Source organism: Myxocyprinus asiaticus, chromosome 27 (assembly GCF_019703515.2).
Source record: "Myxocyprinus asiaticus isolate MX2 ecotype Aquarium Trade chromosome 27, UBuf_Myxa_2, whole genome shotgun sequence".
NCBI lineage: Eukaryota > Metazoa > Chordata > Actinopteri > Cypriniformes > Catostomidae > Myxocyprinus > Myxocyprinus asiaticus.
Genome location: NC_059370.1, coordinates 8429251 through 8452390, shown reverse-complemented (window position 1 = coordinate 8452390; position 23140 = coordinate 8429251). Strand labels below are relative to the sequence as shown.

Sequence of the window (23140 nt, the reverse complement as noted above, 5' to 3'; positions counted from 1 at the left end):
ACATAACATATTTCCGACAAGACTCAGTAAGACCATGTGATGTATTTCCACTCAAAATACCCCCCCCCCCCCCCCCCGCGGTGTCTTCCCCTTGGGAGTGACACCCCCCAGATATAGACATTTATGGCCCTCAGTCGGTTAACAATTTCCACTTTATCTGGGGAGAAAAAAGAGGAAAAGAGGCCACGGCTGGGCTAGACTGTCCCTATTTTTTGGGCAGTCGACTTGTTCCCGAAGGACCATTCGACGCTAATAAGAGTGTTGGGGGAGGTTACGTGATGGCCTGGTGCGCTGGCTACGAGGCACACAGTGGTCTGTCCGTCTCGCACCGCCAATCCACGTAACACAGTTCAGCTAGTTGTGGTGTTATGTATAGGGACCCCTAGTGTCACTACATCGACACGACGTCAAGTGAGTGACAAATAGGGAATGTCCTGGTTACTTTCGTAACCTCCGTTCCCTGATAGAGGGAATGAGATGTTGTGTCCCTCTTGCCACAACACTGAACTACCCGCTGAAATGGCCGGGACCTTGTCTCGGAGTGGTTGCATACCAGCTCCTTTTATACCCTTATGCCCGGGGGAGTGGCATGCAAATTCCACTCGCCAATTCCCATTGGCCTTTTTTCAAAAAGCAGAAGTGTTTGGGGCTCCCAAGAGTGACCACTAGTGTCGCTACATCGACACAATATCTCGTTCTCTCCATCAGGGAACAGAGGTTACGAAAGTAACCAGGACGTTTATTGACGCTGACTACCACCCCTGGAGTCGTGAGTTCGAATCCAGGGTGTGCTGAGTGACTCCAGCCAGGTCTATGCAGCCAAATTGGCCCAGTTGCTAGGGAGGGAAGAGTCACATGGATTAACCTCCTCATGGTCACTATAATGTGGTTCTCGCTCTCGGTGGGGCGCATGGTGAGTTGTGTGTGGATGCCGCAGAGAAAAGCGTTAAGCCCCCACACGCACTACGTCTCCGTGGTAACGCGCTCAACAAGCCACGTGATAAGATGCGTGGATTGATGTCTCAGACATGGAGGCAAATGAGATTTGTCCTCCGCCACCCGGATTGAGGCGAGTCACTACGCCACCACGAGGACTTAGAGCGCATTGGGAATTGGGCATTCCAAATTGGGGAGAAAAGGGGAAAAAAAAAATGTCAAGAGTGAGGGTGGAAAGTAGTCATATAAAACTAGATGATGACTGTTTTTGGCACAAAAGCTTTACCTGATGAAGAAAACCTTGTAAAAGCTGAAGCTTGATGTTTGTTGAACTTTAACCTCTCCTTCACCATTGAACAAATACTGTCAACAAGCTACACTGACAAAGCGCGGCCTTAATATAAAATAGCCCCCCTAATGTTTTTTTAGAAATGAGAGCAATTGTTTCCCTTTTACACTTACCCGGCAGCTTGTGCTATCTTTCTTCTCCTTGTGAGATCTATTATTGCATGTTTTCTTTAGAGGCAGGGTTTTGCCACTTCTGGATTCTACAAATAACCCTAGGAAAGAAAAAAAAAAGAATTGATGAAATGTGTAACAACATTCAAGGACAGCTCAGATAAAATGTGCTATTCTTGGCATTCACTGATTTAACCCTTTATGGATCATAACATTGATGTAAGTAATCAATAAATGCATAAGAGAGGGAATATAATGCTGCATTCCATCACTCTCTACCTCTGATAATCATTATTTCTGTCTATGAGATCCTTGTTTTCTCTGGGATAAAATTAAATAAATCCATCTTAACTGGTTTTATTTAAGTAAAAATATTATTTAACATACCTGATTCAACCTGACTACATTAGGTTACACCAACAAAACTGACTTTGAGGGATAAGATCATTTAGAAATTGCTCTTTAAGGTAACAATTGCAGGTTATCATTTTTTACAGAGTATTTCTATTTTATTCAACTTTCATTATATTCAGTACATACCAATGTATTGTACATTCCATAATATATTTCATTGTACATAACATCACACTGAATACAGTATGTCATAGGATATCCTATTTCTATAACAAAAACTAAATTGCCCCTCAGGGATTAATAAAGTCATAGTGTATTTTATTTTTTTAGGTCATTGCATAACTGAAAAGGATTAATAAAGCTGGGATATAAGCAACCCCTAAAACTGGTGTTCAGTGAACTTTCTTGAGTATTTGGCCTATGAGGAGAGCAGACAGAATATTATCTCTCTGCCTTAGTTTGATGTGCCCAAAGTGACAAAAACCACTGTTAACCAGAGCTGTCGCCGATCGGTATGGAAAGCTGCTGTCTGTGTTTACAGAAGCATCCCTCCATGACACGTTAGCAGCAAACTTTCCCTACAGGCCATACCAGAAGAGCGCACAGGAATGCCACCTACAAGCTAAGACAACAGTGTGTAATCTGTTGCCATGGGCTACATTCCCTATCAGATCTTTATCAGAAGTGATCTTCTGGTGAGTGAGCTATTATTTCACAGAGTTATGCTGTGAGTCTCAATGTGGGCATAACGTCAACTGAGAGTTTTTGCGACAGTTGTTTTGTCACCTGCAAAAAAAGAAGGCCAGGAACTCTGTGAACACCCATCCAAACATGCCTCTTTGAAGACACTAGAAGTTTGGCATGACGGAGTGAATTGTTCATTACTGCACCAATACAAAACACTGTGTTATCACCAGGTGTAAAATATTTACAACACCAAAAGAATCAAGATCACACTCGAGGTTTGTTAATGTGTCAGAAAATCAGTGTACAAAGGTGAATGCTTCAGGAGGCTGTAATGAGGGAGGATTTCTTTTAGGTAGTCTGGGATAGTTTGTGTGCTTGGTGGTAATCTCATGAAACCTGTCAAAAACAGGTCATATTTTACCTACAAAATAATAATAAAAAGAAAAAAAGTTATATATTTCTTAAAGAAAATGAAGCCTAGTTTAAGCCCATTTAGATGTGTTGCAATGTGACATTATTTTTATGATAATTAAGCAACCCCCATTCTCATTACAGTTATGCAAAATAATTAAATAAATAAATAAAAATGTAATTTCATTATTTAATTATTAAATGTAATTAAATGAAATTAACTATTAAATTACTTCATTTAATTATTGAATTAATTATTAAATTATTACAATTAATTCATTTACTCAAATAAATTAAAGGACCATTTTCCTGATATTTACTCACATCCCCACATTCTCATTATTTTAATGCAAAAAAAAAAAAAAAAAAAAATACATGACATTTAATTATTTTATTATTAAATGTAATTAAATTAAATGAATTGTTAATTTACTTAATTTAATTATTACATTAATTATTAAACTATACCAGTTATTTATTTATACATGTAATACAATTTTATAATACAATTTTAATGATAATTAAGAACCCCCTTTTGTTACTGTAATGCAAATAAATAAATAAATAAATGTTATTTAATTATTTAATTATTAAATGTAATTCAAATTAACTTAATTACATTATTTTATTTAATTGAATTCTGAAATTATTTACATTATCATACAGTGTTTCAAACTGCTTTCCTGAGCAAACAGTCCCTATCGGTCATTGGTCGAAAAAGTATAGTCCCGCTCTCAATTCATGCCAGTGGTTTAAACAATGTTGTTATTTTGGGTTGGACAGGATTCTCAAACAAACAGCTGTTTACTATTTTTCGTAAAATCAACCTAAAAAATGGCTTCCTGTTAGTTGTCTCTGCATATTAGATTTGGTATAGGATAAAATATTTTAACATAGAAAAAAATTACACACTTCAGATTTAAGTAATTATACAGCATAGTAGTGTTTGTTGTACTGTTTTTCATGTATACTAATTTTTATTTTTTATTTTTTATAAAATAATAAAACATTGTATTAGAGTAATTTTTACTGGAATCTAATGAAAATCACCACTGAGAATAATAAATAAAACGTCTGGACATACAGCATTACAGTACTGAGAATTTAGGGGGAAATGTCACGGTCTGTCAGGTTGAGGTTCTACCTGTTGGGACCGTGGCAGTATCGGCCTGCCTTAGAGTTCTGTGTCACCCCTTTTGTGTGAGCAGCTCCAGTGATATCATGGTCCTGTCAGCCGGTCAGGTTGGGTTTTGTCTGACGAGGACAATGACATCATCGTCCCCTGTCTATCTTGTATTTTGTGTTCATGCTGTATGTGGGCGCAAGGTTCCGGCAGTGGGTTATCGCTGTGTGCGATCTGCCACCGTGTGCCCTCCGGTGATGTTACGGTCCTAGCACCATGCCAAGTTGTGTGTTTCGCCGTATGAGGACTGTGGCATCTTTGTTCCCTGTCTGTCTCTGTCAAAGCGTGTTTATGTTTTGCCCTTATGTGGTTCAGGCCCCGCTGGCATGCTGAATCAGAGTTTCCATGGGAACCTTGATTGTTTCCGTGGGAACGCTGATCATTACAACCTTCAGCTGCGAGCAACACATGCCTCTTGTTTGTTCTTCTTATTTAAACCCCCTCGTGTATCATGTCCGATATAGGATCATTGTGGTGTTTGCTACTGTCTATGTGAAGGTATTGTCTGCTGCCAATTATTAACTGTGCTCTTTGTGTAGTTGGAGCGGGCTCATGTGTTGGTTGGTGGCCTGTCTATAGAGGTAAGGTTTCCCTCTAGATCGCCTTTGCCTGTTTTCATTTGCCCAGTATTCCTGTGGAGAAGGATTCCTAGGTTCTCTGCTCGCATCTTGGGGGAGAAAATTCCTGGGCTTGACTTTGTGTTGTTTGAAGAAAGACCTTTTTTGTTTGATCAAAAAATCCAGTTGAACAATTTCCTCTGCTTTTGGATCTCGCACCGTGACAGAAAATGTTTAATTGTCATGAAAATAAAATTCTTAATGGTCCTAAAACAAAATATTATTTCTTATTTTTTTCTTTTGATTTTGGGGTAAAATATGAAAATATGTTTTTGTGAAATTCACCCACATCATTGAACTCCTGTAACAGCTGTCTGGGAAGCCTGTCATCATCAGGTTTCAGTCATAAAAAGAGGCTTCTTTCTAGTTTATCACATTGATGCCTAATAACTAATACTGAAACAGATGTTTAGTTTTGTTTTGTCGTGTTGTTTCTGTTGCTCTTAGTATCACAGAACAGATGGACTTTGCCCTCTTGCTCCAGACTTTCCATTTGCCATAGGCAAACTGAAATTTATTATAATGCACTATAAACCTGTAAGACTTGCATATTGCATAAATCAAAAAGTTTGGCACAGCTCAAAGACAAAACCTCGCTGTGGCTTACCATACACTTCAGTCATCAAGAGCAGCTGTCCATAATGAAGTAAGCCAGGGTAGTGTACTATATCATTGCTTCACACATTTTCCTGACCTTGAGACAATACTGCCTGAGAAATTCCATAACACAGTGGCAGGAATTACAGGGAGATCCTTCCAACAAATGCTGCATTTCATACTTTCTTAAAAGTGCTCATTGAGAGCCAACACACACAATACAACATGTCCCTTGACAGTCTATTTTTTCCATTGCTGACAGCTTTGTTTTGCCACAGACAAGAACACGAAATGTGTGTTAATGTCAGATATAACTGCAGACGAAGATCTGAGGTTACACAGCATATGACATTACGTTTTTATTCTTTATTTAGCAGACACTTTTTTATCCATAGTGCAATCTGTTGTTAAAGGACTAGTTCACCCAAAAAAAAAAAAATTCTGTCATTATTTACCCATGATAAAAATATGTGACTGTGGTTAAATGTTATTATGATATTAGGAGGTTCATGAACATATTACAGCATTTCCGAGGTGAAATATCCACTGTGTGGGGCTAAAAGTGAGTTAATTGTTCTCCCAAACAGATGAGGTTAAGGTTAATGCTAAATGAGTTTTGAATAAATAAAGCTGGCCTATCTACCCTAAACCTTAAACCTAAACCTAATTGATAGTGTCATAAAAGCAAATGTTAGATGAAAAACTTAATTGCTAAAGCAGCCTCATCATTCTGTGGTGCTTATGACACTTTTGGCTCTCATATCTCACGCACTTGTACTTTGCAATGCATTCACAAGTGCAACACTCTATCAGTTGAGCATCCTCGAAATGTGATTGCACTTGATCAAGCTACAGTAAATAGTAAATTAAATTGGTTATGTAATGCAAATGTTAAAATGCACCACCTTACAAGCCCTCCGCTATAGTAAAAGTGATTAGATGTCATAAGATAGCATTCTGGGAGGAACAGGGCAAAAAGTAAGTGTTTATGAACTGTTAATATGCTGTTTTACTCAAGATTTGTGTGAAAGTGAATAAAAGTTATTGCTGTTGTAGCCTGTAGCACCTCTAGTGTTCATTTTGTCGTGATACGTACAATGAAACACCTTAAAATCATTTTGCAAAAATGTAGGTAAAGTAAAGTGACTCTTTGAGACCAGGTTGCCATAAAAGTATCATAGCAGTAGTCCATATGATGATATTCCAAGTCTTCTAAAGCCATACGATAGCTGTATGTGAGGAACAGACAGAAATTGAAGACATTAAACATTAGCTGAAAATCTTACCCTCAATGACGCCAAAATGTCATTGAAGTTCTTGCATGCGTTACAACTGAATGTGGCATGCAGTTTGAAGAAGAATGACATTTAAGATGATAAACACGTATTTTGAGGTTTGAACCTCCATCCTTTGGGTTACAAGCCCAGATCTTTAACCACTAAGCTAACCACAATTTTTTTTTTTTGCACAATATCTGAAAGAGCTTACTTTTGTTTTGTAATCCCACCTGTTAGCTTTAGTTTTCCCTTCATGTTGTTAAGGAGATCTGTATGAAGGAGCTCCATGTTCATCATGATGTTTTGGGTGGAGGGAAGGATCTGCCTAGGCATGCTGGGTGCTCCCTCGGCTTCGCAACGCTCTCACAACTCTGGAATGCTGTCCAAAATTTCCCCAAAGCCCAAAATGAGGCTGGTTCTTTTTACAGCTATTATTCTCCTAAACATCCACAAACAGGTTGTTTGTTGGTTTCTCTCAATACATAGTTCCTGTAATGATGCCGCAATGCTGTTGTGGAATATATTGCACATTCTTTCGTGCCCAAGACAGCACATCGCACATGAATCCACCAGGTTTTAGATAAATGCTCTGTAATCATATTGTGATTTGACAGTACTCTGACAGGCAAGGTTGTTTATCCAGAAACAATTAGAAGTAGTACCCATAGAGCATGCTGTTCTTGTGTCTGAAATGTAAAAGAATAAAAATAAAATAAAGCAAAGAAACACGTATACACTTTGATTGGGAGATTAGGGCTTGTCAGACATAACTAAAGGTCTCAAATCCTTTTTATTTTCCTCAAAGGGAGGTTTAGAAACCGTAATATTATCATGATGTTTGCAGTTTTATTGTTACACAGCTTTTCATTTTGTGTAGTGCAGTGACAACGGACTCTCATAGAATGAACGTTACTATAACTACATTTTCGCAAACTGACTTTTACGTGCAGCGTTCTACGTTTCGTCGCAGTTTCCAGATGAAATTAACACTAGAGGTGCTACAAAAACTGTGCGTTTTATTCACTTCACACAAATCACAAATAAAACGGGTGATTATGACTTTATAAACACTTATTTTTTCCACTATTACTCACACACTGTTATGATATCGAAACACAATACATTTATGAAAAACAATAAATTTTAATGCTTGTATTACAGACTCACCAACATTTATTCATCGATATTTTTTTCAATGTGATTAACTTGCATGGTAACTCACCTGATAAAGTATTGGATTTTGGACTCAGAAGACCAAAGCTCGAGCCAAGCCAACCACGCAAGCTGACACGTGAGACAAGAGTGTCATTGAAGCGACACTAAATTACGTGGTTGCTTCAGAAAATGCACTTTTCATGTGGGATTTGCTTTAAGTACACTATTGGTTAGGCTTATGTTGAAGTTTTAGGTTAGGGAGGTACGTTTTACTCATTCAAACCTCCATCTAACATGTACCTTAAAAATCTTGTCCGATTACAACACCATTTCACTCTTTTTTGGCGCCCCCTGCTGGACATTTCACTTGAAAACTGCAGCGAAATGTGTAATGCAGCACGTAATTTCGTTTTGCAAAAATGTTACCACAGTCACGTAATGTTCATGAGATCAGGCTATGCAGTGAAGTGCAACATTCTTTTGCAAAACTCCTAACCCTAAATATTGAACTTTGGCAAATAACTAAGAACTCAAATCTTTTCTCAATGATAGGACTTATAATTTTAACTAAATTTGTAGAAATGTTATCTTTGTGTCCATGCTGGTTTCATAGATTTCTGAAAAAAACATATACAGCATTTTCTTTGAAAAAAATATTTATTGACTGTAAAAAGTATTAAAATGATTTCCTTGCAACTTGAATTCAAGAGTGTACACAACTAAATCATTAATCATTATATATCACGATATTTTGAGTCAAGAAGTTTTCTCAGAGTTATTCAATATTGCATGAACAAAACATGCCTTTTCATAAATATCAAAATATTTGATATATATATATATATATATATATATATATATATATATATATATATATATATATATTTATTTTTTATTTTTTTACTTCACACTTAAGCGGTCCTCTCTGTTTTATGATTTTATTTTTGTCACGTGACAACAAAATGGCTAACTGCATGTTGGTTACACCACATGATATTTTATATTAAAATAATAATATTTTAAAACAAAATTGTTTCACTGCTTACTTTTTTAAGAAATAAAAATAGTATTATAAAGAAATGTTGGCTGCAGTTCTTTTTTCAAGAATTTCAGCTTTTAATGAGATGGTCACACTATATGAAATTGTTTTACTTAAGTATCAAAATGACTTTGACCTCAGTAATTAAAATTGTTATTTTTTTTTTCCCTTTTCACCCAATTTTGGAATGCCCAATTCCCAATGTGCTTTTGAGTCCTTGTGGTTGCGTAGTGATTTGCCTCAGTTCGGGTGGCAGAGGACGATGTCTGAGACCGCCAACCTGTGCATCTTATCATGTGGCTTGTTGAGCGCGTTGCCATGGAGACATAGCGCATGTGGAGGCTTCACGCCATCCACCGCGGCAGCCACGCTCAACTCACCACGTGCCCCACTGAGAATGAACCACATTATAGCAACCACAAGGAGGATAACCCATGTAACTCTCTCCTCCCTAGCATCTGGGCCAATATGGTTGCTTAGGAGACCTAGCTGGAGTCACTCAGCACACCCTGGGATTCGAACTAGCGAACTCCAGGGGTGATAGCCAGCGTCTTTACCACTGAGCTACCCAGGCCCCCTAAAATTGTTATTTTTAAATAACTTAACAGATCTAAATAAAACAAATTAGCATCGCATCATTGACCCAAAGCAGGAAATAAAAATCTCATAATTTAAAGTACATTAAAGGAATGGACCTGTGCCATACTAGGGACATAAATATCATAGAAACTTGAGGTTGGGATCTTCTGACTTGGGCCATTAAGTGACCACCTTGCAACCATTTAGCATCCACCTAGACCACCCTGTCATTGTGTTGGCAATGCACCCACACATCAACACCCTGGCAACCACCCCGAACACCCTAACATTGTGTTGGCGATGCACCCACACATCAACATTCTGGCAACCACCCAGAACACCCTAGCATTGTGTTGGCGAGTTTTGCATAGGCAAGCAGACATTTTCTATAGAAAATGTAAAAATCTGCTTTTTTAAATATAGTTAATTGTATAAACATAGATCAGTAAAATGAACATCTGATTTGATAAAGTCTTTCAAGTAAGACTTTAGCCTGCTTTAGCATTGAAATTCAAGCTGGTCTAAGCTGGTCTTTAATTTAAGGTATTAAAGTCTTTGCAGTTATTGGTGATAATTAACCGGATCATGTCAGAAGTACTTAATCTTGTGTACCCTGTAGAACCAACTCAGCAAAACACTAGCATCTAAACCATTGGTTGCTTCCAATGCTGTATTTAGGAGCAGACGCCTGGCCGAGTGACAGAGGGTTTCATACTCTCATCATTGTAATGACTCCCAAGAGTTTACTTTGGCCCGGGGAAGAAAATTCATGTGTGACATACTCCATCAATCACATCCCTTCATTCTAGACCTGAAAGCCATGCAACCATTCCTTCATACCTCTACTTACAATGTGCCATGATATAAATAAATCTTTATTTTTTTTAAATCAGTGTTGCTACCGAAATGCAAAGGACGGAGTGTTTCTTCTTCAGACATGTGCCTGTTCGTTGAGATCATCTTGCTGTTTTATCACGCATTTTAAAGGTGAAGTGTGCAATGTCCACGCCACAAGCGTCAGTCACCAAAAGGATTTATTTTATTTTATTATTGTTTTACTGTTTTCAAATGGGTTTTCCGGACACTCCATCCATCTTCTATTTGTTGGATTAACAGATAGAGCCACAGTCTTTACACTTTTCAGGGAAATCAATCTGCAAATGGTTTACTTATAGTGGTCTCTGCATATTAAGCTGGGACAAGAGAAAATCTTTTAACAGAGAGGGGAAATGGGGGAAAAAAATATACTGTTGTGTCAGATAATATACAGTAAGTGACTAAGGAAAATTCGTTCACTCTGTCTGCCGATGTGCCTCTATGACCTGATTGTACTAAAGTCTGCTGGCAGTCAGGGTGTCTCTGGGGCGTGAAGGGTGATGACATCTAATTTTAGCAGCTGTCAGAGGGGTTAAAGCGACCCCCTCACCCCCAAGTCCTCAGTGTTTGTGCAGGAGGGGTATTTGTTGTCACTGCTTGTGGTTGGGGAAGGAGTGACATTTGTATCATTGGCACTCCTGTTGAGATTGTGAGAGGGATTTATTGAGCATTTTTTGAGCATTCAAAGACTGACAAAGTTCTCCAAGTCACAGGCTTTTTCTTCAATGGTTTTAACACTTTTTTCAGGAGTTGTTTTCAAAGGTGCAAAAGTGACCTTGCAAAAGTCATTTTTTCAATGTTAAAATACTTTTTGCTATCTCAGTTTAATGTGTAGTGACAACTAAAGACATGTTTCCATCCAAGGTACCAATTTAATTTATGCACAAAATTGGAAAATCACCAAAACAATTTGCGAATACAGCAGCGTTACCATCCTATGCTTAAGAGAACAAAATTTGTTGCAGATATCCCAAAATTTGCATAAAAATACATGTAAAACCCAGCTTTTAAGCAAGCCATTCGTAGGCTGAAGCTCTCCAGCATGTCAGCGTGAGGTCGGACTATTAGTTTGTCCAATTAATATTAGACTGGGATGGGTTGCAACTGAATAGCAACACCCTGGAAACCATCCACAACACTCTAGCAATGTGTTGGTGAGTTTTGCATGTGCAAACAAAACTCGCATTTCTTTAGAAAATGTAAAAATGTAGTAATTTCTGCAATTATGTTTCCCGCTCCTAGTGGTTTAGAGACGTGAGTCTGCCTGATTTTACAGTAGATTGATAGCCAGTATTTTAGCATTAAAAAGAGCTTCTAAAAATAGTCTCTGGAAAAGCAGACTGATCACACTGTGAATTCAGCTACAGTAGGTTGAAAGTTTTGCTGCTGAAATCAGTCTGTGCTCACCGAAATTCAAACCACTGCCTCCAGTGGTCAAAGCTGGACATGCCGTTGAACATATGGACACATGTGAGCTCCAGTCTCCGGGTGAAATTTCTACAGAGTAGCACTAAAAGCAGGTTGTATTTTTAGTAGTAAATGATGTACTACAGAAATGCATATTTTATTTATTTTGTCTCCTAATCCAAACCCCAACCCTAAACCTAACCGTCAGTGGAGTCCTTTTTTTTTTTTTTGTAGAGCGAAAATGCAACTTCCGAATCATGCTCACACTGTTTATATTAAACATGATCACTTCCTGGTTTCATGGGACCAGAGACCGTGTCTTAGGATGCTTACCCAATGCGCTGAATCAGTAGCGCTAGAGCGAAATGTGATCATGCTTATATTGATGCAAAAATGTCTGATGGGGGATGCTTCTTGTCAGTGATTCAGCTGAACAGGTTTGATTTCGGGTTACAAAAACTTTTGGAAGTAACATGTCAAATTCCTGTGTGATCATGTTGGGAAAAGAGCTCAGAAAGTAGCTACTTTTGTTTAGTTCGAATGTCACCACCCAATTAACACAGTATACACACATGCTGGCTAGAATAAATCAGCCACCAGTCATTAGCTCTCTCTTTTACACATACACACACATAAACATATAAATCCAGACAGACAGACACACACAAACACACGAGACTTAACAGTAAACATTCCTCCAAACACCCACAAACAATCGAAGACTTAAAATAATCAGACATGTAAACCTCAGTCTAATTAGTGGAATAATGTCTGGTTGGCAAAACACAAAAACACAAAACGCTCACAGTGTATAACCCAAACTGTACAATCTGGTATGAGGCCTGTGTGGGTTCATAACTACTGTAAGGCCCCTCTATACAGGCCCCTCTTTGGTCACGACCTGGGCTCAGTTCTGCTTGAGTGATGGACACTCCCCCCCTATGATAAATATAACCCGGTCCCTCCTTATTATCATGGCTGGAATAGCATTAGCCAGCCGTCATGCATCCGATATACAAGCCACATAAACACACACAGATGCTGTGAGCTGCCAACGGCACAAGTCTAAACTCAAACCTGCTGGAAACAAAAACTATGTGGTCGCGTGTTTTGCGTAAGAGGACAGTGAGTGAGAACTAAATATGATGCTGGAAGGGTTATTGCTAGCAGACTGTTTTACCCACATTGTGCTGATTGAAGCACTGACTCACAGTTTTGGTTGCCCACTCTTGTGAATTCTCTGAAGGAAGAAGGAAGGGTTTTTATCAGGTGGGTGGAAGGTTGTTTGCAACAGTGACCACAGGAAATTGTTGTAGCAGTCAACGGTGGGTAAACAATGGCCACATAGGAAAGAAAAACTACAAATGAGATCACTATATCTCAATTTGATATTTCCCCTCCAATGTGGAGGCTTTTTCGTAAATCTCCTGGTTCTAAGATTTTTCTCTCCAGAAAAAGACCTTAGCAATCTCACGTGTCCTTCAAACTATCTCAAACTGTGATCAGATTTTAATATTAACACACATATTTCTCATCAGGTTCTCCCAAGATCAAATTGTCTATTTTTAAGGTAACACTTTACAATATGGTTCCATTTGTTAACATTAGTTAATGCAAAAGGTGTCAAGAGCTATCAATGAACAATATTTTTTAACAGCATTTATTAATCTTGGTTCATTTTGATTTACTGCAACAACAACAACAACAACATTTTGAATTTTTTTTTATTAGATTTCTCTGAAAACAATATAGTTTTTTTTTTTCTTGTTTTAAAGAATTTTTAGATATTTTTACTGGAAAATAAGAAAAAATGTAAAAAAATAAATAATAATAATTGCATAAATTATACAGTTGTTTAACACTGTGCTTAGATTTCATCACAAATTACATCATACTGACTAATGCTCATTACTTTCACTGTATTTACTCTGTCCAAAGCCGTGTAACATTTGTTTCTGATAAAGTAATGAGTACACATTTCTTAGCAGAAAATAGAAAGTGTTTTAAGGTGATAATGAAGTGATTTGTAATGCCAAACACAGGGAGTAATAATGAGAGGTTGAAAGCAAAAAGAGCAAAGGGCAAATCAACCTTGAATTACTAGCGACGTATACCTTAGCGCAATGTTTTGTCCCACTGTAAATGCTGTCATGTCACAGGAATCTCAATGTTGTGTTACCGTGAGAGCATCACCTTTCTTTGCTTTCTTACCATTAAAAGTTGAAATACCATTAAAATGTTATTTAGTGATAATTTGTCAAACTGTTGAATGCATCCTCCTAAAATAAGACCATTAAAATAATATGTCAAATCATGTGGTGATGTCACCACCTGGTCCTTCAACACATGCCTTTGACTTTAAATTTCTCACATGCCTTTGCGTTGTTTTACGGTGTCATTTTTTTCTGTGTCAATCTTAACGCCTTCATTTCTTAGTGCCGTGCTGATCACATGCCATGCATCTACTCTGACATCAAAGTGAGGGAGTGGGCATCAACAAAAAGCAGTTTATTGTTGCAGGAGGTGGTAAGTGATACCAAACAGAAATGTGTCCGTCATTCTTTCCACAGCTATCGCTTCCCCTACAGATAAGGGTTTGTAGTAACCAACCGTTGGCGTCTTTAATAATAACTAGTGGTGAAACATGTCAGCATAGGACAACATATCCAGATGTACAGTGATTATGGAGGACACATACAGTACCACTGATTAGTGTTATAGTACCCATATGATCGCGATCACTGGTAAGTTACTCAAAACAATTTATCCACTACAGAATAATAATTACTTTTCTAAATTTTTAATCAGATTACTCATTACTTCATGGAAATAGTAAGCACAGTACTAATTACTTTACTTTAAAGTTACTTTCTAAAACCTCTACTGACACCTTTGTGTAAATGTTTTTGTTTTTCAGCACAATTAATTCAAAACAAAGTCGCATGTAGCTAAACCCTCGTGTTTCTCCTTTAAAATGTCCTTCATATGTCACCAAAATGCTAACTAATGTTAAATGTAAATAATATTATTTTTTTAAAATATGTGTAACCCAAGCAATGTATAGTAATTGTAACAAATTGAAAGTCTGATAACAGGAACTTAAAATGTACTCTGTTACATTACTTTTTTGACTTAAAAGTAATTTGATTACATTTACAAATTACATTGAAAACATAATACCGGCGTGTTAACACTGGTCGTGATCAGAAACTAACATATTTACTAGATCAGAACGAACACAATCAGCCTCATCTAAAAAAAATTATATGACAGGGTGTGCTGAGTGACTCCAGCCAGGTCTCCTAAGCAACCAAAATTGGCCCGGTTGCTAGGGAGGGTAGAGTCACATGGAATAACCTCCTCATGGTCGCTATAATGTGGTTCTCGCTCTCAGTGGGGCACGTGGTGAGTTGTGCGTGGATACCGCGGTGGATGGCGTGAAGCCTCCACACGCACTATGTCTCCACGGTAACGCGCTCTACAAGCCACGTGATAAGATGCGTGGGTTGACGGTCTCAGACGCGGTGGCAACTGAGATTCGTCCCCTGCCACCCGGATTGAGGCAAGTCACTATGCCACCACGTGGACTTAGAGCGCATTGGGAATAGGGCATTCCAAACTGGGGAGAAAAAGGGGAGAAAAAAAAATATATGACTGTGGCAACAGTTTTGCAAAATGATATTACATGGTTCATTACATGTTTTGCGCCAGTTCCGAGGTAAATTGTCCACTGTGTGGCGCTAAAGGCGAGTGAAATGTTCTCCCAAACAGATGAGATTTTTAAAGTTAATGCTCTAATGAGTTTTAAATGAGTAAAACCTACCTCCCAACCCTAAACCTTAAACCTAAGCATAAAAAAGGCAGATGCTATTTGCACCCTGATGCAAATAATGATATATGCTATTTACACCCCAGTGCAAATAGTGGCAGATATTATTTGCACCCCAACCCTGGTGCAAATAATGGTAGATACTAATTTCACCCTGGTGCACATAGTGTCAGATACTATTTGCACCCATATTTAAATACTAACATACAGTATAGGCATGCAGTGTGTTTATTGTGTTTATTTAGAGTCCTACAGACACACTACATTAACCCCTACCCCTTAACTTAATTGTAACAGTTAAAGGATGGGCAAGGAAGAGGCGGGAACCAGCTGAACAGTCAACGTAACTTTTAATATCAAACTCAACATAAAACAAACATAAACAAACACACACACATGCAGTGCGGCCACGTGCGTCTCTCTCTCTCTCGAACTGGCGTCTCCGGCTCCCCTTCATCTTGCTCTCCCACTGATCATCTGATTCAGCGCCGGCCATGCACCCTCACGGCCCGGCCACGTCCTCCTCCTCGTCACACTCCTCCCCCAACTGATTCAGGCAGGGGCACCACCAGAATTACTTACTCCCCCCCAATCTCTGGAGGGGAGACGCTGCCCTTCCGGCTGTTCTGTCAGCTGGTAGTCCACCCCGCCTCCTGGAAACCTGGGGCAGAGGCGAGGGGAGGTGTGGGGAGAGGGAAAGGGCAAGCAGGAGACACAGAGAGAGAGAGAGAGAGAGAGAGAGAGAGAGAGAGAGAGAGGAGAGAGAAAAACTTGCTTGCCGGTCCCTGGACACGCTGTCGCCTGGTCGTCAACCGCTCCTCTGCCCTCTGGAAGACAACAGCTCACTCCTCCCCCGGCAGATGGTAGCGAGCCCTCCGACCCCTGGTGGACAGAACCGCTCCTCCCCTTCTCGGCGGACGGCAGTGGTTCCTCCAGCCCTCGGCAGCCGGCAGCGACCCCTCAATCCCAAGGCAGATGGCTACGGCTGCTCCTCTGGCACACGCCAGCAGTGAGGACTCCGTGACAGCGCATTCCCTCCTCCCTTCTGGGTTTCGGCACCACTGTAACAGTTAAAGGATGGGCAAGGAGGAGGCAGGAACCGGCTGAACAGTCAACGTAACTTTTAATATCAAACTCAACATAAAACAAACATAAACATATACACACACATGCAGCACAGCCGCGTGCGTCTCTCTCTCTCTCTAGAACTGGTGTCTCCGGCTCCCCTTTATCTCGCTCTCCCACTGATCCTCTGATTCAGCGCTGGCCGTGCACCCTTACGGCCCAACCACGCACTCCTCCTCGTCACACTAACCTTACCCTTACCTTAGAAAAAATAACATTGGTTTTACTACAGTAATCATGGTTACATGCGGGAACGAGTGTGGTCGACAGACCCCGCCTCTGGATCAAACCCTTCTCTGCACTCCTCTACATTCACCGTAACCAAATCACTGCGATGAAATCAACATTTTAATCTATTATTTTAAGTAGTATTAAAGGAAATAGGATGGGGAAAAGAGTGGAAAAGACGCACCGTCTTTACACCCCATGCCACTGCAGTGACATCTATTGGTTACTTTGTCGTATATTTCTGCGGTTCTACCAGACTATTGGGGTGCAAATAGCTCCGCTGTGTGGCAGATGCTATTTACACCAGGGTGCAAATAGACATTCCTAAAAAAAAGCAAATGTGACATGAACAACGCTGAATGAAATATCCTGAAGCAACCACATAATTTTGTGGTGTTTCTAGGACACTTTGGGCTCATGTGTCGATGTGTTCAATTTAGCTAATGTGCAATTGATGGCGCTCAAACAAGCTTGAAAATGTAGTTGGTTGTGTAATGCAAATGTTAAAATGTATCGCCTTAGTAATTGAGTGTTTGGATGTAAGTGTTTATGAACTGATAATCTGCTATTTTACTCGTGATTTGTGTGAAAATGAATAAGAGTTATTGTTGTTTTAGCGCCTCTTGTGTTTATTTCACCAGATAACTGTCACAATACATACAATGAGCCAAGTAAAAATCCTTTAGCAAAAATGTTGGTATGAAAACGTGATTCTGTGAGACCAGCAAGACCAGCAAAATACTGTGTGCCAGTGTGATAAATATTTGAGTGCAGGTGCATCAGTGCAAGTGACATCATCACAAACTTATTTATAAATCAATTAGTTTGCTAATGCATGTAATCTAATCTACAAATCACGTTTCACAATGCGTTTGAATGCTCTTCGTTGCTTTCTATCGAAATCAACAGAGAAAGTGCTCAAAAGTTTGTTAAGGAGGTGTCCACACAGGACATTAGTCTGTGTCTGTGGCATCTCGCAGTTTTTTTAACATCTTGCACCAGGCCCATAAATGTTGCGTTTCTAAGACAGAGTGCCAAGTGAGGGAGCGTTCACACAGGGCCGTTCACCCCCAAGTTGTGAACTTAAGGGCACAAGTCCTCCAAAACAAAAATGTTACATCTAGAAATCTAGACATCCTCATTTGTCTTCGTAAAACATGCATCTGATGATGTGACACAAGGCACACTAGGGAAAGGGTGACATCATAGGTGAAGTCAGCATTTTGGATACACTGATCCAAAAGTAAAAGCCATAGACATACTTTTTCTACCCATTAGTCACCGTGATGTGACACAGGCTGCTATTTTTTGTGTACAGTCTCCTTTCAAGAAGATCAAGGATTTGGAATAGCTGAAACAGGAGACAGTCGGAGACCATTATGTCTTTATCCAGACAAGGACTGTCTGTATGTCTGACCTCTTTTTATATAATACAATAAAAATCCAATAATATGAGATCCGGAGTGCACCCGTCAGCCATGCAGTACAGGGATGGGGATTCCCCCATCTGAACGATGTCCATGGAAACAGGGTTTCACTTTTCACAAATGGACATTAAAAACGTGGAATGATTAAGCGTCCTGCTCTCTTAGCCAGCAATAAAGCCTCTTACATTTTATGTGAATCGTCCTCAGGAAAATATTTGCCCATCTACATTGCGTTGCCATGACACGTACAGTAGCTCAATGTTTCCTCACCTTTGTCCCGTCATTGTTGATAGCTCAGTGGGGTAATTCTCTCGCCACACAGAGGCTTTCTGGGGGCAATGTCTCACTCTCACTACAAATTCCTTCCATTCTTCGAGGTTTCAGGCCTCACTGAGAGTCCAGAGTCCTACAGAAGACACGCTGAAAGAAGTGCTTGAGTGCTTACATCATCAAGTAACATTCAAAATATGTTCCTTATGTTCTCCACGAAAGGGAAAGTGAATCTGTCTAGTGTAAACCAGTCATAACTTTACGTTATGAGGTTGTTAAATGTTTCCTTATTTTGATTTATATATATACAGTTAAAGTCAGAAGGTTACATACACTTAGGTTGAAGTCATTAAAACGATTTCATATTAGCAAACTATAGTTTTGGCAAGTCGTTAAGGACATCTATTTTGTGCATGACACAAGTAATGTTTCCAACAATTGTTTACAGACAGATTGTTTCACTTTTAACTGACTATATCACAATTTCAGTGGGTCAGAAGTTTACATATACTAAGTTAACTGTGCCTTTAAGCAGCTTGGAAAATTCCTGGAAATGATGTCAAGCCTGTAGACAACTGGCCAATTAGCTTCTGATAGGAGGTGTACTGAATTGGAGGTGTACCTGTGAATGTATTTTAAGGCCTACCTTCAAATTCAGTGCCTCTTTGCTTGGCATCATGGGAAAATAAAAAAAAATCAGCCAAAACAAATTTGTGGACCTCCACAAGTCTGGTTCATCTTTGGGAGCAATTTCCAAACACCTGAAGGAACCACATTCATCTGTACAAACAAAGTACGCAAGTATAACCACCATGGGACCACGCAGCCATCATACTGCTCAGGAAGGAAACATATTCTGTCTCCTAGAGATGAACGTAGTTTGGTGCGAAAAGTGCAAATCAATCCCAGAACAACAGCAAAGGACCTTGTGAAGATGCTGGAGGAAACAGGTAGAAAAGTATCTATATCCACAGTAAAACGAGTCCTATATCGACATAACCTGAAAGGCTACTCAGCAAGGAAGAAGCCACTGCTCCAAAACCGCCATAAAAAAGCCAGACTACAGTTTGTAAGTGCACATGGGGACAAAGATCTTACTTTTTGGAGAAATATCCTCTGGTCTAATGAAACAAAAATTGAACTGTTTGGCCGTAATGACCATCGTTATATCTGAAGGAAAAAGGGTGAGGCTTGCAAGCCGAAGAACACCATCCCAACTGTGAAGCATGGGGGTGGCAACATCATGTTGTGGGGGTGCTTTGCTGCAGGAGGGACTGGTGCACTTCACAAAATAGATGGCATCATGAGGAAGGAAAATTATGTGTATATATTGAAGCAACATCTCAAGACATCATCCAGGAAGTTAAAGCTCTGTCGCAAATGGGTCTTCCAAATGGACAATGACAGCAAGCATACCTCCAAAGTTGTGGCAAAATGGCTTAAGGACAACAAAGTCAAGGTATTGGAGTGGCCATCACAAAGCTCTGACCTCAATCCGATAGAAAATCTGTGGGCAGAACTGAAAAAGCATGTGCGAGCAAGGAGGCCTACAAACCTGACTCAGTTACACCAGTTCTGTCTGGAGGAATGAGCCAAAATTCCAGCAACTTATTGTGAGAAGCTTGTGGAAGGCAACCCAAAACGTTTGACCCAAGTTAAACAATTTAAAGGCAATGCTACCAAATACTAACAAAGTGTATGTAAACTTCTGACCCACTGGGTATGCGATGAAAGAAATAAAAGCTGAAATAAATAATTCTCTCTACTTTTATTCTGACATTTCACATTCTTAAAATAGAGTAGTCATCCTAACTGACCTAATACAGGGAATGTTTTCTACGATTAAATGTCAGGAATTGTGAAAAACTGAGTTTAAATGTATTAAGCTAAGGTTTATGTAAACTTCTAACTTCAACTGTGTGTGTGTATATATATATATATGTAAAGGGATAGCTCACCCCAAAATAAACTTCTGTTATTATTTACTCACCTTCATGTCATTCCAAACCAATATACTGTTATTTTAAAGTACAATTTTTGTATAGAACATTTATGTGTGTTGGTGTTGTGTCATTTTGCGAGTACACAGCCAAAGTCAAAAGTTGTGGTTATGTATTTGGAGAGGTGCACGACAGGCTACGCCATAGCTTCATATAGCCTACGGTGTAGGTTCGATGCAGAAGTGCAAATCTGCCTTTAGACCACATCCACACTAATAAGTTAAAGTTTGAAAACGCATTTATTACGCTACATTTACGCCTCTCACAGGGGCGGACAGGCCATCGGGAGCACCAGCGTTTTCCCGGTGGGCCACTGCGTAATTTGGGACGTTAACTCAAGTATCGGCCTGTCCTGCAGGTGATATAGCCGGCCGCCCTGGGCTCCAACATGCCCGCGCAGACCATATTACAATGTGAATATTCAAAACACTCTATAAAGTCAAGCTAATAGAACTACTATTAATTTGAATACTGAGATTACTTTTATTTTGAAATTGCTTTCACATCGTAGAACATGGTCCTTTTTGGAACTTTACAGCGGTGGTCACTGTGAACTGTTGTTGTATGGCAAGAGCTGGATTCTTAAAAAATGTCTCCTTTTTGTGTTCTCATAAATAAAATGTAAAAAAGTATACAGGTTTGGAAGGTCATGTGAATTTTCATTTTTGGGTGAACTATCCCTTTAACAGTTGCCTCAGGTGTCCCTTGATGACACCATATTCACACTGATTTTAATAATTAGGTCGACGTCTGGAAACCGGAATCAGTCAAAATATGAAAAATATGTGGATACCAGACCTGATGCAATAAAACAGCTCTTCTGTGAAATATAATCAGGTGAAGGTTGGGCACTTCTCTGAAGTGTAAGTTTGTGTGTGTGACAGCACCACCTGCTGGTACCTTATCAAACATTGCATCTATGCTCCGCCTTCTGTTGGAGCTTTGCCTGCAGACGGAAGCATTGTTTGTCACATTTGTTGCTATGTGACATGATGACTCACCCGGAAGGTCTGCGGAAATACGTTTCCTAATCCAACCTGCGTACCTGGTCCATCATACTCGCAGGTATACAGTTTTGGCAGGTTGATTCATGCCTGCGCTCCTTGCTGATGTCATCCCCGGAATGTGACCATATATGGTCTTTCCCTCAAACGACAACGTGACACGTGATAAAGTTACTGCTTCTACTCAGTTTACCTGTATATGAGTAATGAGCTTTTATGTAGCAAGACCTCTTTCTCCAAGGCACTGTTTCCTTATGATTATTTGGTCCTAAATGTGTCTCTAAAATAATTTCAATGACAATCCGTCCAGTAACCTGGGGTTGGGTGCTATGCTTAAGGGCACAATTGTGATAAGGGTTAAAGGTTACGGGTTAATCCCTAACCTTACCTGGAATTTGGACCATCATTTGCATTACCGGCCCAGCGATGTATGCTGCCTTCAAGTCATGTTGGAATGATTGAATTTACAAGATGAGAACACATGAATGCCACCACAATGTGTTACACTGCAAAAATCATTTTCTGACTCAGTATTTTAATCTTGTTTTACAGTAAAAATATCTAAACATCCTTAAAACAAGATTTGCTTAAGAAGTCAAATAAAAACAAGGAAAAAATGGCCAATGGGCTAAGAAAAATAAACTTTTTTTCTTCAAATTTTGATTGTTCTTTGAAATGTATTGTTCTTATTCCATTGGTAAATAGCTTTTCCTCCTTGCTTTAAGCATACACCTCACTAAATCTAATTGGATTTCACTGAAAACTTAATGTTGTATGACATTTTGCTTCTCAAGTAAATGTATGTAGTTGTAAATGTTTTATTTTTTGCAGTGTACCAAAATTACCAAACTTTGGATTTTCTTTAAATCCAAACTTTCTGAGTTAGGGGCGTTTCAAATCAAGAATCATTGCGGAAGCTTTTGTATTGATCATAATCATTTGTAATTATAAATGCTGACAGTCTAGTTTATATGCATTTTGTGTTCTGTTGATGATCAATAGCGATAAAGCTTGGCAGAAAAAAATATACTCATTTAGACGGTTTATGAGCTAACAGATTTGTGTGCCAAAACTACATTTCCCATCATTCCCTATGGCAGGCACAAGAATGATAAAACACACAGATAAAGCACCAACTATACACCATTTAATTTTCTTCATCTTCATTTTGTTGCAGTAGTGCTAAAAAGCTTCATGTATTTGTTGCAGTTGTCCTCATGTTAATTGTACTCAGACCAATATCAAATGAATCATAATGATGATTTCTGAAAGTAGAAAATTCCCTGGAGGACTTGAAGGCAGCACTAGCCACTCAGCTACCACCAGCCCATTTTAAATGTATTTGTACATTTTTGTTAGCAAGGTGAAAAAATAGCATTCCTGCTTCAAATTGATCAACTATGCTACATTGACATGTGAATTGTTTGAATATTGAAGATGTTGCATCTATCTAGTTCCCCAGTTGACTCCACCATGGAATAGCATGCAAGAATAGATGTTTATGGTTAAGGTTAGTATGCCCCAAGAGAAAATCTCGTTTTTATGTCCACTCTACTCCCCTTGACTGAATAAATTCATGGGAAGAATTGAATGTCTAGAATGCCTTTGTTTTCAGCCAGACACCCTACAAACAGGGTTAGCCCCTCACGCCCCCACAAAGCTGTCTGCCCACACACAGAC

General features: G+C 39.2%; 1 protein-coding gene across 1 annotated transcript in view; it reads right to left on the bottom strand.

The window, feature by feature from the left end:
- Window positions 1–7016, bottom strand: part of LOC127417779 (RUN and FYVE domain-containing protein 1-like) — a 53196-nt gene extending 46180 nt beyond the window's left edge. The window contains exons 1-2 of the mRNA XM_051657998.1: window positions 6752–7016; window positions 1399–1496 (exon numbers count right to left, since the gene is read on the bottom strand). The gene's annotated coding sequence lies outside the window, so the exon portion shown is untranslated. The remainder of the gene's footprint in view (window positions 1–1398; window positions 1497–6751) is intronic.
- Window positions 7017–23140: the final 16124 nt, after the last annotated feature.